Consider the following 16523-nt stretch of genomic DNA (forward strand, 5'->3'; position numbering starts at 1 on the left):
TCTACGAGCGCGAATCAAAAGGTAACTTGCACTAGCTCACCGCGAGAGCACGCTATGTGTCGTGACCGCGGCCAATGTGTAACACGCGACAGTAACTCCTAACAGTGTCAGCAGTCACGTAGCGTAGTATCCCGTCGTGACGTGTGAGCAGAGTAGGGCGTCAACTGGACGTTCATTCCAAATTTGAGGTGTGTGCAACGATCAGATTTCTATGGGCTAAACGGCTCAACTGGAGGGACATTCATCGTTAAATCACTGCTGTATATGGTGAGCGTGCAATCTCTCACCCAATTATTGTAAAGTCGAGTAAGTAATTTGCCACCAGGCGCACAGATCTCACTACCGTTGCAAATGTTGAGCGCGTGGATGTGATCACTAGATACGATCGGCGCATTGCACTGAAAGAAATTGCCAGCATGCTTAACATATATGCCAGTGTGTTCTCCATTCTTCACCAGCACCTTGGACATCGTAAACCGTGTGCCAGTGGGTCCCACGGTTGCTCACCGATGTTCACAACGGTCACAGGCGTTTTTGGAATGGTATTCTGTGGACAGCAACGGCTTTCTGCGGCGAATCATACCGGGGAATGAAACGTGGGTCCACCATTTCACTCCTCCCCCCCCCCCCTCAAACAAAGAGAACATTGATAGAATGGGTGCACACATAACCACAACGAAAGAAGGCGAAGGTCCAACCTTCATTCAAGTGGGAGGTACGACAACATCCTCCGTACAGTCCAAGCCTAGCGCCATCCGACTATCATGCGTTCGCCACGATGAAAGAGGATTTCGGAAGACGATGATTCCGAAACGACGAGGAGGTGAAAACGGCTGTGGAGGTGATTTCTACGCATCCAGCATCGAAAAGTTGGATACCATTTCCGAGAAATGTTTACGATCTCTTGGAAACTATGTGGAAAAGTGAATTTCACATTGTATCTTGTCATAGTCTGTTGTCTATGTGTATGTGGTTTAATACATGGCCATCATTTGGAAGTGTATCGTACTTTTTGATTCGCCTTGTTGATCCTGCATATCAATAAGTATCCCAAATGGTGGAACAACCACACCAAAGACGCCGTACCCGAAAAGAACGCTTATTCAAAGTGTGGCGAGAAACTCGCTCAGGTATAGATAGGAAATCTTACAAAGAGGTTACGAAAATGTCCCACAGAACGGCTGTTAAAGAGAAAAGAAAGTTGAGATTGGCCTTCATAAATTCATTTAAAATGAAGATAACATCAAAAATCTACAAAAGCAGCGAAACACAGAAGTAACAATGCTAAAGACTTTAAAACTACGAAGTGCATCAACGGTAGGCAGCCGGCCGGAGTGGCCGAGCGGTTCTAGGCGCTTCAGTCTGGAACCGCGCGACCGCTACGGTCGCAGGTTCGAACCTGCTTCGGGCATGGATGTGTGTGATGTCCTTAGGTTAGTTAGGTTTAAGTAGTTCTAAGTTCTAGGGGACTGATGACCTAAGATGTTAAGTCCCATAGTGCTCAGAGCCATTTGAACCATTTGAACGGTAGGCAAAGTACTGACAATAAATGAATTTTATCCTTAGTTGGTTAAAATGGCTCTGAGCACTATGGGACTTAACATCTGAGGTCATCAGTCCCCTAGAACTTAGGTCTAATTAAACCTAACTAACCTAAGGACATCACACACACCCATGCCCGAGGCGGGATTCGAACCTGCGACCGTAGCGGTCACACGGTTCCAAACTGAAGCGCCTAGAACCGCTCGGCCACTCATCCTTAGTGGATGCTATTGAACTCCGTGACAGCTCCTTTATAGGGTGCAGAAAAATTTCCGCTTCCAGTCACAATAAAAGGTTATTTTTTTGTCACACGACCGGTTTCGGGCCTACGCCCATCTTCAGGTGTTTATAAATCTTATTTCCCAAATCCAATGTGTTGTTTTAAATGCCACCACTTTGGGCACACTACACTTGGTTGTAAAGGAGAAGCAACGTGTGGGCCACTTATGATGGAGTTGGTTGGTCCTCTCCTTCAAAGCTTGTCAGCTGCTCTGGGAATTCGTATGTAAATACAGTGTATTTCACGAGTGCACATCGTAATAGTGAAATATGCAGCTAAACTTTATAAGATTGAAAATAAGTGTGTAACTAAGTGGAAAAACTCTCACCATAGTGTAACTATAATAATGATGCTTCATCTTTATTGATCTCCAGCATATAAAGATGTACATGAATGTATAAACACCTGAAGGTGGGCCCAAGTCCGAGACCAGTCATGTGACAAATAAATAACCTTTTATTGTGACTTGTAGCGGAAATTTTTCTACATCCTATAAAGTACTGACAGCTGGGAAGCACATATGAGAAATATCGTAGAAATATTATAATTGTGTAATGAATGCGTTACCACCACATCCGGAGATAAATAAGCCGATAAGATCTGGCCCTGTAAATGAAATCGCCTCAGCAGAGATTAAGCGATCAATATCCAAAACAAAAAGCAACAAAAGCTAGCGGGCCAGACCAAATATCAGTCGAAACGCGCTAGCGGATGTACAGGAGATGTAAGTTGCAAAACTATTTAACAGTATTCTGAAAAGCAAGAACATACCGAATGCTTGGAGAAGCAGTGTTCTACTTCCTTCCTGCAAAAAGCAAAGAAAACGTAAGTGACTCTGGAAACTTCAGGGACATAAAGCTCACATCTCGTGCCCTTAAAATCAGGCAAAGACTCTATGAAGACAATTGGTTTGGCTTCACTATAGGAAAAGGGAGGCGCAGATACTATTTACGTAATAACATTAGTGATGGAAAAGTATAGAGACAACACACAAAATCTTTGGTTGGTCTTTATAGACCTATAAAAGACATTTCACCGAGTAGCATGAACAACAACACGGCAAGCTCATCATGTCTCACAGCAAGATACTCGACTTATCATGGACATGGACGACAATGTCCGCATTTGAGGCAAATGTTCTGCACAAGTATCAAAGAGCTTTGTCGTTAAAGTAGGTGACCATCAGAAAAGTGCTTTAAGTACTTTATTGTTTAAGTCTGTAATTAGCTCTCCAACAGCGAAGATCAGTGTGGGTTTAGGCCTCTTAGAGGTTGTCAGGACCAGATCTTTAGCTTACGGCAAATAATGGAGAAGTGTTACGAGTGGAACAGGGAACTGTATCTATGCTTTATAGATCTAGAAAAGGCGTATGACCGGGTTCCTAGGAGGAAGTTATTGTCTGCTCTACGAGATTATGGAATAGGAGGCAAACTTTTCAAGCAATTGATAGTCAGGCAGCAGTTAGAGTTGACGGTAAATTGAGTTCATGGTTCAGAGTAATTTCAGGGGTAAGACAAGGCTGCAACCTGTCTCCACTGTTGTTCATATTATTTATGGATCATATGTTGAAAACAATAGACTAGCTGGGTGAGATTAAGATATGTGAACACAAAATAAGCAGTCTCGCATATGCGGATGGCTTAGTTGTGATGGCAGATTCAATTGAAAGTTTGAAAAGTAATATTTCAGAGCTAGATCAGAAATGTAAGGACTATGGTATGAAGATTAGCATCTACAAAACGAAAGTAATGTCAGTGGGAAAGAGATATAAACGGATTGAGTGCCAAATAGGAGGAGCAAAGTTAGAACAGGTGGACGGTTTCAAGTACTTAGGATGCATATTCTATCAGGATGACAACATAGTGAAAGAACTGGAAGCGAGGTGTAGCAAAGCTAATGCAGTGAGCGCTCAGCTACGATCTACTCTCTTCTGCAAGAAGGAAGTCAGTACCAAGACTAAGTTATCTGTGCACCGTTCAATCTTTCGCCCACTTTGTTGTATGGGAGCGAAAGCTGGGTGGATTCATGTTACCTTGTCAATAAGGTTGAGGTTACGGGTATCAAAGTAGCTAGGATGATTGCAGGTACTAGTAGATGGGAACAATGGCAGGAGGGTGTCCACAATGAGGAAATCAAAGAAAAACTGGGAATGAACTCTATAGATGTAGCAGTCAGGGCGAACAGGCTTAGATGGTGGGGCCATGTTACACGCATGGGAGAAGCAAGGTTACCCAAGAGACTCATGGGTTCAGCAGTAGAGGGTAGGAGGAGTCGGGGTAGGCCAAGGAGAAGGTACGTGGATTCGGTTAAGAATGATTTTGAAGTAATAGGCTTAACATCAGAAGAGGCACAAATGTTAGCACTGAATAGGGGATCATGGAGGAATTTTATAAGGGGGACTATGCTCCAGACTGAACGCTGGAAGGCATAATCAGTCTTAAATGATGATGTTGATGATGATGATGATGATGATGACAGCGAAGATAGAGAAATCAAGTCCGCGGAATATGTTGGGTGCTGGTAATGTACTATTATAGCTGATAATATCCAGGACGTTCAAGAGAATCTTGAGGAGTGAAGGAAGCCACTTGAAACAAATGGCTTACTCATCAGTAAAACAAATACTGGGCCCATGACATGTAACTTCACCCCGATGCCACAAAAAATCACATTATCAACTAGATGAAGCCACACTTGCAAAACCTAAAAATTGTGAGAATAAGAGGTCAGTAATATCAGAGGACTGATCAACTGAAGCTCACATAAGTACGAGAATAGCATCTTGATGGAACAAGTGGCGTATGCTTTCAGGCGTTCTAACTGATGCAACAATCAACAAAATGACCAAAGGAAAAATATATATAATGGCTGTAAGACGAGCGCCATTGTACAATTAAGTGACAGAAGTTGTGGGATAGCGATATGCACATATACAGACGGTTGTAGTATCTCGTACATAAGACATAAAAGAGCAGTGCTTTGGTGTAGCTGTCATTTGTACTCAGATGATTCATGTGAAAAGGCCTCCGACGTGATGTGGCAGGGAATTAAGACTTTGCATGGGTTTGCTAGTTGGAGGTGCAACGCACGGGACATTACATTTCGGAAATCGTTAGGCAATTCAGTATTCCGCGATCCACAGTGTCAAGAGTGTGCCGAGAATACCAAATTTCAGGCATTACCGCTCACCACGGATAACGCTGTGGCCGATAGTCTTCACTTAACTACCGACAGCAGCGATGTTTACAAAGAGCTGTCAGTGCTAACAGACAAGCAACACTGCTGAAATAACCGCACAAATCAATGTGGGTCGTACGACGAAATTTGGCGTAAATGGGGTGTGGTAGCAGACGACATACGCGAGTGGGTTTGCTAACAGCCCTGCAGCGTCTCCCCCGGGCTCATGACCATATCGGTTGGACACTAGAGAACTGGAAAACCGTGGCCTGATCACATGAGTTCCGATTTTAGTAGGTAAGAGCTGATGGTGGGGTTTGAGTTCGGTGCAGGCCCCACAAAGCCATGAACCGAAGTTCCATAAAGGCAGTGTGCAACCTGGTGGTGGCTCCATAAGTGAAATGCGGCGGATCCTCTGGTCCAACTGACCGATCAGACTGGAAATGGTTATGTTCGACAACTTGGAAACTACATACAGCCATTCATTCACGGCCATCATGTTCCCAAACAACGATGGAATTTTTATGGATGACACTGCGACATGTCACCGAGTCACAATGGTTCGCGATTAGTTTGAGAACATTCTGGACAATTTGGGCGACTGGTTTAGGTATTCACATCGACCGACATGAATCCCATCGAACGTTTATGGGACTTAATCGAGAGGTCAGTTCGTCCAACACTATCACAGTTATGGACAGCTATAGAGGCACCACAGCTCAATATGTTGACATGGGTCTTCTAACGACTTCTTGAGTCCATGCATCGTCGGGTTGCTGCAGTAGCCCGGGCAAAAGGAGATTCGACAGCATAGGACGACGTATCGCACATCGCAGTATCTTCATGGCAGTCAGTTTTAACTATGATAGCAAGGCGACAAATTGTGAACACAAACACACTACTGGCAATTAAAATTGCTACACCAAGAAGAAATGCAGATGATAAACGGGTATTCCCTGGAGAAATATATTATACTAGAACTGACATGTGATTACATTTTCACGCAATTTGGGTGCATAGATCCTGAGAAATCAGTACCCAGAACAACCACCTCTGGCCGTAATAACGGCCTTGATACGCCTGGGCATTGTGTCAAACAGAGCTTGGATGGCGTGTACAAGTATAACTACCCATGCAGCTTCAACACGATACCACAGTTCATCAACAGTAATGACTGGCGTATTGTGACGAGCCAGTTGCTCGGCCACCATTGACCAGACGTTTTCAATTGGTGAGAGGTCAGGAGAATGTGCTGGCCAGGGCAGCAGTCGAACATTTTCTGGCCCGTACTGGACCTGCAACATGCGGTCGTGCATTATCCTGCTGAAATGTAGGGTTTCGCAGGGATCGAATGAAGGGTAGAGCCACGGGTCGTAACACATCTGAAATGTAACGTCCACTGTTCAAAGTGCCGTCAATGCGAACAAGAGGTTACCGAGACGTGTAACCAATGGCACGCCATACCATCACGCCAGGTGATACGCCGGTATGGCGATGACGAATACACGCTTCCAATGTGCGTTCACCGCGATGTCGCCAAACACGAATGCGACCATCATGATGCTGTAAACAGAACCTGGATTCATCCGAAAAAATGACGTTTTGCCATTCGTGCACCCAGGTTCGTCGTTGAGTACACCACCTCAGTCGCTCCCGTCTGTGATGCAGCGTCAAGGGTAACCGCAGCCACGGTCTCCGAGCTGATAGTCCGTGGTGCTGCAAACGTCGTCGAACTGTTCGTGCAGATGGTTGTTGTCTTGCAAACGTCCCCATCTGTTGATTAAGGGTCGAGACATGGCTGCATGATCCGTTACAGCCATGCGGATAAGATGCCTGTCATCTCGACTGCTAGTGATACGAGGCCGTTGGGATCCAGCACGACGTTCCGTATTACCCTCCTCAACCCACCGAATCCATATTCTGCTAACAGTCATTGGATATCGACCAACGCGTGCAGAAATGTCGCGATACGATAAACCGCAATCGCGATAGGCTACAATCCGACCTTTATCAAAGTCATAAACGTGATGATACGCATTTCTCCTCCTTACACGAGGCATTACAACAACGTTTCACCAGGCAACGCCGGTCAACTGCTGTTTGTGTATGAGAAATCGGTTGGAAACTTTCCTCATGTCAGCACGTTGTAGGTGTCGCCACCAGCGCCAACCTTGTGTGAGTGCTCTGAAAAGCTAATCATTTGCTTATCACAGCATCTTCTTCCTGTCGATTAAATTTCGCGTCTGTAGCACGCCATCTTTGTGGTGTGGCAATTTTAATGGCCAGTAGAGTTCTTGCTGGGTTTTTTTCCTTCCTCGCGGTCGGTTTTAACAGAAGAAAGGAAAGTTATATTTATGGCTTATCGGCTTTCGATTAGAGTACTACTACGGAATCTGAAGCTTTGCATACCCATTTGTAGATTAAAACAACGCAAAATACTGTCACTGAAGCTACAATGTTCAGAGATCCAGCAGCATGCGAGGACCGAGCGAGGTAGCGCAGTGGTTAGCACACTGGACTCGCATTCGGGAGGACGACGGTTCAATCCCGTCTCCTGCCATCCTGATTTAGGTTTTCCGTGATTTCCCTAAATCATTTCAGGCAAATGCCGGGATGGTTCCTTTGAAAGGGCACGGCCGATTTCCTTCTCCCATCCTTCCATCACCCGAGCTTGCGCTCCGTCTCTAATGACCTCGTTGTCGACGGGACGTTAAACACTAACCACCACGAGCATGCGAGGTGTCTCATACCGTGCATACCAATGACTTTTTAAGCGACTTTAATTCCCATCTTTCGCAGTAACAATAGATTAGGTTGAAGGTCAGCGAGAGAGAGAGAGACCTAGGCAGCGAAATAACCAGTGACGGTCAGAGCAAGGAGGTCATCAAAAGCAGACTACCACTGGTAAAAGGGGCATCCCTGGATTCCTGGGCAAGTAAGTCTACTAGTATCGTACATAGTTCTTAATTTGAGGAAGAAATTTCCGAGAATGTACGTCTGGAGCACAGCATTGTATGGGAGTGAAACATGGACTGTGGGAAAACAGGAACAGAAGCGAATCGAAGCATTTGAGATGTGGTGGTACACACGAATGTTGAAAATTAGGTAGACTGATATGGTAAGGGATGAGAACGTTCTGCGCAGAATCAGATAGGAAAGAAATATGTGGAAAAGACAGAGAAGGAGAAGGGACAGTATGAAGGGATGTTGTTATGGTGTTCAATCCTGAGACTGGTTTGATGCAGCTCTCCATGCTACTCTATCCTGTGCATGCTTCTTTATCTCCCCGTACCTACTGCAACCTACATCCTTTTGAATATGTTTAGTGTATTCATCTCTTAGTCTCCCTCTACGATTTTTACCCTCTGGGCTGCCCTCCAACACTAAATTGGTGATCTCTTGATGCCTCAGAGTATGTCCTACCAACCGATCCCTTCTTCTAGTGAAGTTGTGCCACAAATTTCTCTTGTCCCCATTTCTATTCAATACCCCCTCATCAGTTGTGTGATCTACCCATCTAATCTTCAGCATTCTTCTGTAGCACCACATTTCGAAAACTTCTATTCTCTTTTTGTCTAAACTATTTATCGTCCACGTTTCACTTACATACATGGCTACACTCCATACAAATACTTTCAGAAAAATCTTCCTGACGCTTAAATCTATACTCGATGTTAACAAATTTCTCTTCTTCAGAAACGCTTTCCTTGCCATTGTCAGTCTACTTTTTATATCCTCTCCACTTCGACCATCATCAGTTATTTTGCTTCCCAAATAGCGAAACTCCTTTACTACTTTAAGTGTCTCATTTCCTAATCTAATAATACCCTCAGTCTCACCCGATTTATTTCGACTACATTCCATTATCCTCGTTTTACTTTTGTTGATGTTCATCTTATATCCTTCTTTTGAGACACTGTCCATTCCGTTCAGCAGCTCTTCCAGGTCCTTTGCTGTCTCTGACAGAATTACAATGTCATCGGCGAACCTCAAAATTGTTATTTCTTCTCCGTGGATTTTAATTCCTATTCCGAATTTTTCTTTTGTTTCCTTTACTGCTTGCTCAATATACAGATTGAATAACATCGGGGAGAGGCTACAACCCTGTCTCACTCCCTTCGCAACCACTGCTTCCCTTTCATACCCCTCGACTCTTATAACTGCCATCTGGTTCCTGTACACATTGTACATAGCCTTTCGCTCCCTGTATTTTACCCCTGCCACCTTAAGAATTTGCAAGAGAGTATTCCAGTCAACATTGTCAAAAGCTTTCTCTGGGTCTACAAATGCTAGAAACGTAGGTTTCCTTTCCTTAATCTACTTTGCAAGGTAAGTCGTAGGGTCAGTATTGCCTCACGTGTTCCATCATTACTACGGAATCCAGACTGATCTTCCCCGAGGTCGGCTTGTTTTTCCATATCTGTTAAGACATCAGGGACTGACTTCCATGTTACTAGAGGGAGCCGTAGAGGGTAAGAATTGTAGAGGAAGACAGAGACTGGAATACATCGAGCAAATAATTGAGGACGTAGGTTGCAAGTGCTACTTTGAAGTGAAGAAGGGGTCACAGGAGAGGAAGTCGTGGCGGGCCGCATCAACCCAGTCGTAAGACTGACGACTCTAAAACGAAGAAGAAAAATACGCAGAAGAGTAGAGCTGGCGTGGCGACGAAGCAGTGAGTGCGAGGCGCTAGAGAGTGGACTCACGTGCAGGTGCATCATCTCGAAGGCGACGAGCGCGTAGTTGAGGAAGAGGTTGTTGCCGCGGATGACGGCCAGGTTGGGGAAGAGGGCGGCGAGCGAGCGCAGCCCGTCCACGCGGTACAGCAGCAGGTAGTCGGTGACCTCGCGGAGTTCGGGGAACGACACGCCCTCCCAGCTCTCCTCGTCGGCGCCGTCGATCAGCACGATCTGCACGAAGCCCTCGACCACGGCGCAGCCGCGCAGCCGCTCCAGGCCCTCCACCGAGTTGCGCACGTCCACCGACTGGCACACTGCAACAGGAACACGTCTCGCCTCAGCACACGTATTGTACAGGATTCTTCGTAGCAGCTCCGAGGCTTCAGAAGAAGAGTGTCCTGAAAGTACAACACATTCACAAAAATGACACACATCAGGGGCCCTATTCTGTATCGTTCATACCGATCGGTGCAGTAGGTTAGTCTCGGTAGCGACGTCATTTTCGGTTCTTTTTACAAACATCCTATTCAGTAAGCTTCTGAGACCTGTTACCGAACGGTCCTCCCACCGATTTTACGACAATTGTACCGAGAGGTTTCGGATTTCGGTGTGGCCCTGTCGATCGGTGAGCTGTGGTTTATGTACACCTATAATTTATTATTTTAAACATATTTAGCGGTTTAGGTTTGGATTTAGTGATTGTGTTACTAAAGAATCCCCAGAGAACGCATCCGGTTGGAAAGTGAGTTCATAATAGACTATTTTCCTTTGTTAGAAATATGGTTAGGTTAGTTTGTTACTGTGAATAATTACATCGAAAAATAAAAACGTTTTCGGTCAATATTATCTCAAAATACGTGTTACTTTTATGCAAATAAGAGTTTAAAGATCATTAAATATCAAGACATCGGCTCTGCGTACATATATTACATGAGTGTGAACTGAAGTTACTAGTGGCCGGCCGAAGTGGCCGTGCGGTTAAAGGCGCTGCAGTCTGGAACCGCAAGACCGCTACGGTCGCAGGTTCGAATCCTGCCTCGGGCATGGATGTTTGTGATGTCCTTAGGTTAGTTAGGTTTAACTAGTTCTAAGTTCTAGGGGACTAATGACCTCAGCAGTTGAGTCCCATAGTGCTCAGAGCCATTTGAACCATTTTGAAGTTACTAGTGTCTTTGTGTACTTTTCCCAAAATATGGTTTGCTTAGTAACTATCGAAACGTGTTTACAACTTTCAAGTAACAATGGAAAACAATTATGTGAAGCCTGATACTGGAAACCTTCCAAACTACCACGCATTTATGACATACACAGCACCGTTTGGCAACGAAGTCAGCTTACGTTCCTCTACGTCAATACTACAAGAATTGAGCAGTGCATCTCTCATGTTTGGTGTGGCCAAGTGTTTAGCAGGCCGGAATGCGGTACAAAAGGATACAGGTTCGCGCATGGTTGAATGCAAGAAATTTTTTTTCCTCTTCATATATGCAACACGTTCTGATACATTGTTTATTCGTGTAAGTTAAGATTTTTCTGCAATATTCGTTATTACTTACACGTAAAAGCGCACTTCCTCAGTTATGATTTCATGATTTCTGTGTGTTTAAAATACGGAATATGAAATTCAACAACCGACAGTGACCTTTTCTATTTTTTCTTGTCAGAAATAATTCACCATTTTTTCCGAATATGTAGCATTTCCAAGTATGCGGTTAGACAGGAATCAAAGAGCACAACTTAAATTACTGGGAATGTAACTAGCAGCGGTCATCTTCATAATCTTGCTTGTCACAACTGTTTATGTGCGATCGAATCCTCAACAACAGTAGACAGAGACGAAAGACCTCTACCGTAATATATTTAGCCTGTAGCACCATATACGAAACATTTTCATTCATGAGATGCATGTTAGAAACTTTGACGAACTGCAGGAGCTCTCGAAAATGCGTTTTCTTTTTTTTCAATTTTGTTTTTAAGACCCAAATCGTTGAGCATCATGTAGGGAAGTGGGCTACATAATCATTTGGATCTCTAGGAGCGTGTTATAACCACATTCTGTTTATCTTATTATTCTTTGAAACTCTCAGAATCAATTTTTCGGGTGTTTTTATAGATGTATTAGTACAATGTGGTACTACACACTATTCCTAACTCATTTCCCGAAACGTAAAATCCAAAACACGATGAGAATAACATGACATAATGCGACATTTACGACAATCTGCAGAATACAGTCAAATACGCTATCGCTATTATCAATGCATGGAAACATGTGGTCAGAGAAACTGTAAAAAAATTTATGCATTTCAGCTGAGAATCATGGAAAGGATATACTGCGCCTGATACTGTTAAGGAGGAGGCAAGGGCGATGAAGGTGGGCACGTCAGCTCGATGGAATGCGACGTCATGCGTTATGGCAACGTAAACGCAATTTTCGGTACTTGGAAGAATAGCGCGCCTGTGTCGTATGCTAGCCGCTTTGTGTTCGTGGCGCAGTCCGCATGCGCGGATATGCAGCCGCTAGCTTTTGATTGGCTTGCGCGACGCAAACCGACAACAGCGGTTCGGTTCTCTACACTCGAACGGTATCGCTATCAAAATGCATACTGAATATGTGGTGTCACCGCCAGACACCACACTTGCTAGGTGGTAGCCTTTAAATCGGCCGCGGTCCGTTAGTATACGTCGGACCCGCGTGTCGCCACTATCAGTGATTGCAGACCGAGCGCCGCCACACGGCAGGTCTAGAGAGACTTCCTAGCACTCGCCCCAGTTGTACAGCCGACTTTGCTAGCGATGGCTCACTGACAAAATACGCTCTCATTTGCCGAGACGATAGTTAGGGATAGCCCTCAGCTACGTCATTTGCTACGACCTAGCAAGGCGCCATTACCAGTTACTATTGATATTGTAAATAATGTACCGTCAAGAGCGACGTTCACCATTAATGGATTAAAGTTAAGTATTCCACCAGCTACGTCCGTTTTTTCTACATTCTAATTTCTTTGTCCTGTTCCAGACCTCACGGCAGCCTGCGTGAGCTAAAACGCGTGCCTTTCGGCTTCCTCTAGTAACACGGGGTTGGCTCTCCTGCCAACCACAACAGAATAACGCAGGGACTCTAATTCGAGTACTAGACCGTTCGGTGCTATTGAGTACCGAAACGATCGGCACAATGGTGGAACGATACAGAATAGGCACCGAGTGGACAGACCAATACTCCGAGTTTCGATTCGTAATGCGTGCCATGGCGTAGTTCCAGAACGCACCGCTTGGGGACACACGTGTCAAAACGTGTAAACAAAGCATCTGCTCACAACGAGAACACGGCAAGTGCCATCAATCCATATCCCACGAACTTCGCTCAGCGGAAGAGGGGTCAAAATGAGTGAAAACGTTTCTCGGCTTAGCCTATCCGTATATACGCGACCGTCCCTGAAAAAATGACGGTCAAAGCCCCGCGCGATATCTTCAGACGAATTGGTGGATCGGTGGTTTGCCATACTCTACTTCTTCTCCTTCAGTAGCACTATAGCCTTTGGTGAGCCTTGGCTTCTTCAACACTCTTCCTCCACACTTCTCGGTTATTTGCTGCTCTTCTCCACCCCCAGACTCCAATATTAGTGATATCCATTATTACCTCGTCGATCCATCTTCTTCTAGGTCTCCCTTTTCACCTAGCTGAATGGATCACACCATTCATCATTTTCTTTGGAAATTTATCCTCTGTCATTCTCTCCAAGTGTCCTGGCCATCGTATTCGCTGTGATTTCACAAACTTTACTATGTCCCTGCCTTGTATTAACTCTTGTAATTCGGCATTGTAGCGTATTCTCCAGCCTTCTTCCTCCCTTATTGGCCCATAGATTTTTCGTAGTATTTTCCGCCCGATGGTTCTTCGTGCATTTTTTCGTGTTCTGTCAACGCCCATACCTCTGACCCGTATGTGATAACTGGGCGGACTAGGGAATTATATATTAGCAGTTTTGTTTTTCTTATAACACGACAATTTTTGAAAAGTTGCATATTTCCGTTGGATGATATCGATAGTAAAAACATTCGAAACACAGATATTCCGAATATTACGAGCATCGTGCAAAGGCAGGTTTGCCACAGTGACATTTCTTCGCACGAATCTCACTCGGGGAAGAAACGTCTTAAACACTGGTGAAGATTTCACGCCTTTGCAATAATTTCGAAGCATACCATGTATAACGAATCACTTTTCCGAAAATCGGCGCTTGTAATTGATTATGAATTAAGACACACTACGTCCGCAACTCGTGGTCGTGCGGTAGCGTTCTCGCTTCCCACGGCCGGTTTCCCGGGTTCGATTCCCGGCGGGGTCAGGTATTTTCTCTGCCTCGTGATGACTGGGTGTTGTGTGCTGTCCTTAGGTTAGTTTAAGTAGTTCAAGTTCTAGGGGACTGATGACCATAGATGTTAAGTCCCATAGTGCGCAGAGCCATTTGAATCATTTTTTTAAGACACACTACAGGAATTCCACCAAAAACAATTTCAAATCATTTTCTCATATTCATGCACCTGACACAATTAGCAGACGAATGAGGACAACGTTATCTCGATATACACTGGAAAAAAAAATGGTTCAAATGGCTCTGAGCACTATGGGACTCAACTGCTGAGGTCATAAGTCCCCTAGAACTAAGAACTACTTAAACCTAACTAACCTAAGGACAACACACACATCCATGCCCGAGGCAGGATTCGAACCTGCGACCGCAGCGGTCGCGCGGTTCCAGACTGTAGCGCCAGAACCGCTCGGCCACCAGCGGCCGGCTACACTGGAAAACACTCGTGTAGTAATCTTCTTCAGACATGAGTATGACAAATAAAAAAGAGTAATAAAAGTAACTATCAGGTTTCGAACAATGCGCGAAAAATTAAGAAACGGCGACGCTTATCACTGTGCCACCATTTATTCTGAAGATAAAAGGCACATAACGTATCTGGAAAAGCCCCCAAAAACTTTGACCGTCGTTTTTCCAGCAACGGTCGAGTATCTACGAATAATCTGAGACACATGTTCGCTTATTTTGACCCCTCTTCCCCTGAGTGAAGTTTCTGGGAAGTCGTGTTATGGCACTTGCCGTGTCCTCGTCGTCAGTGTTATCGCGAAGAATTAGTTAGCGCCTCCAAGTAGGCAACTGGATGACCACATTTCCAAAGTACGCTGCTTTCGGTGTGCGTTCCCAGGCAGCAGCAGCGACTTGTAAATGAATTTCACACACGTATTCACATACAGGGTCCATACTGAGCATCTGCAATGTAAGTTAAAAACCTGAAGGAGATGCTGTACCCATTGCTGCTTGTCTATTTTCTGTACACGACGTAGGTTTCACGTAGTTATCTCCTGGAACTCCGGCGATACTTATGATTAACCCTGTCTCTCGATATTTTTGTTTATTGATTTATTTAACATGGTAAGATTAGGCCCATCACACTGTTCTTACATCTAACTGTTGTGACGTAACAAGACTGTTACGCCACCTGAAGTAGCCGAAAAAAAGGCACGCGTACACACACGCCGACGGGCGTGAATTCTGGAACAGGATAACTATTGAATGGTAGCAAGAAAAGTACGTAGCTGCTTTATACTTAACTTTATTAGTTGATGACTACAGCGTTCTTCATGAGACATTTGTACTATAACTCTCTAACTATGTAAGGCTAATGGCGCCTTGCTAGGTCGTAGCCATGGACTTAGCAGAAGGCTATTCTAACTGTCTCTCGGCAAATGAGAGGAAGGCTTCGTCCGTATTGTCGCTAGCAATGTCGTCGTACAACTGGGCGAATGCTTGTTCGTATCACGAGACCTGCCTTGTGGTGGCGCTAGGTCTGCGATTACACAGTGGCGACACGCGGGTCCGACATGTACTAAATGGACCGCGGCCGATTTAATCTACCACCTAGCAAGTGTGGTGTCTGGCGGTGACACCACACTAACCATGCATTCGGCATATTTTACATTACAGTCATTGTGAGAATAAGTGTCATCTAATACAGAACATAAGATCCAGAAGTTACTATAGTGCAGAAAAAACGTAGTTCACATTCGTCCAATCTGCGACTGTTTGCTGGTCACTGTGAAATGTACGGCAAAGAATGGTCATTCAGTGACTGTAGAAGGATACGAGCTGACGTGGGCAAAATCTGTTTGGTATGGCGAGTGGCAGTGACGAGCACGTAACTTAGGGAAAGAGTATGGTCGACCGCGGTTTATTGGGGGAACTCTAGGAATGTGCAGCTCATCCGCACGTGTGCGACCCATTCTTGAGCACTGGTCGTGGTGTGTACCTCCTACAAGACAGCAACCTGCAATACACGCGCGTCCCGTGGGTAGCCACACTGCGGGCACCCCTTTTGCAGAGGGGCTCTACCACCTGCCAGCCAAACAACTGAGCACAGTCGCCCTGCGTGGTTGTCAGTGTTCCATACCACAACATCAACACACCGATTTGTTGTCCACCGAGTCTCTAGTAACTGACAACAGAATGCGCTCCACGACCGCAGCACTACTTTCCTACAGCTGTAGGCACACGGACCGTGCCGTCTAACGCCAACGTAGAGCGTGCTGAGTTCAACGTGCTGGTGAACGTTCAGAAACGATGCGACTTGTGCATACGGTAAGTGGGCCCGAACTTGGTATACGCGATCACAACGCACTCCAGCGGCAGTTGGATATTTCTAGTTCGTAAATCACACTGTTTGCTAAACGGGTGCTTGTAAAATTCTCACGTTAGCTCTATTAAAACGCACATTTCCTCCGTTGTCCATATGCTAGTCACGTTGTTCTATATGTAATACACACAAACAAAAACTTCAAT

General features: G+C 45.0%; 1 non-coding gene across 1 annotated transcript; it reads left to right on the forward strand.

Annotated features, from left to right (window-relative positions):
- The first annotated feature begins 7486 nt into the window (after positions 1-7486).
- Positions 7487-7559, forward strand: Trnaa-cgc. The gene has a single exon. It is a non-coding gene; the product is annotated as a tRNA-Ala (tRNA).
- Positions 7560-16523: the final 8964 nt, after the last annotated feature.

This window comes from Schistocerca piceifrons, chromosome 5, assembly GCF_021461385.2.
Source record: "Schistocerca piceifrons isolate TAMUIC-IGC-003096 chromosome 5, iqSchPice1.1, whole genome shotgun sequence".
Lineage (NCBI taxonomy): Eukaryota > Metazoa > Arthropoda > Insecta > Orthoptera > Acrididae > Schistocerca > Schistocerca piceifrons.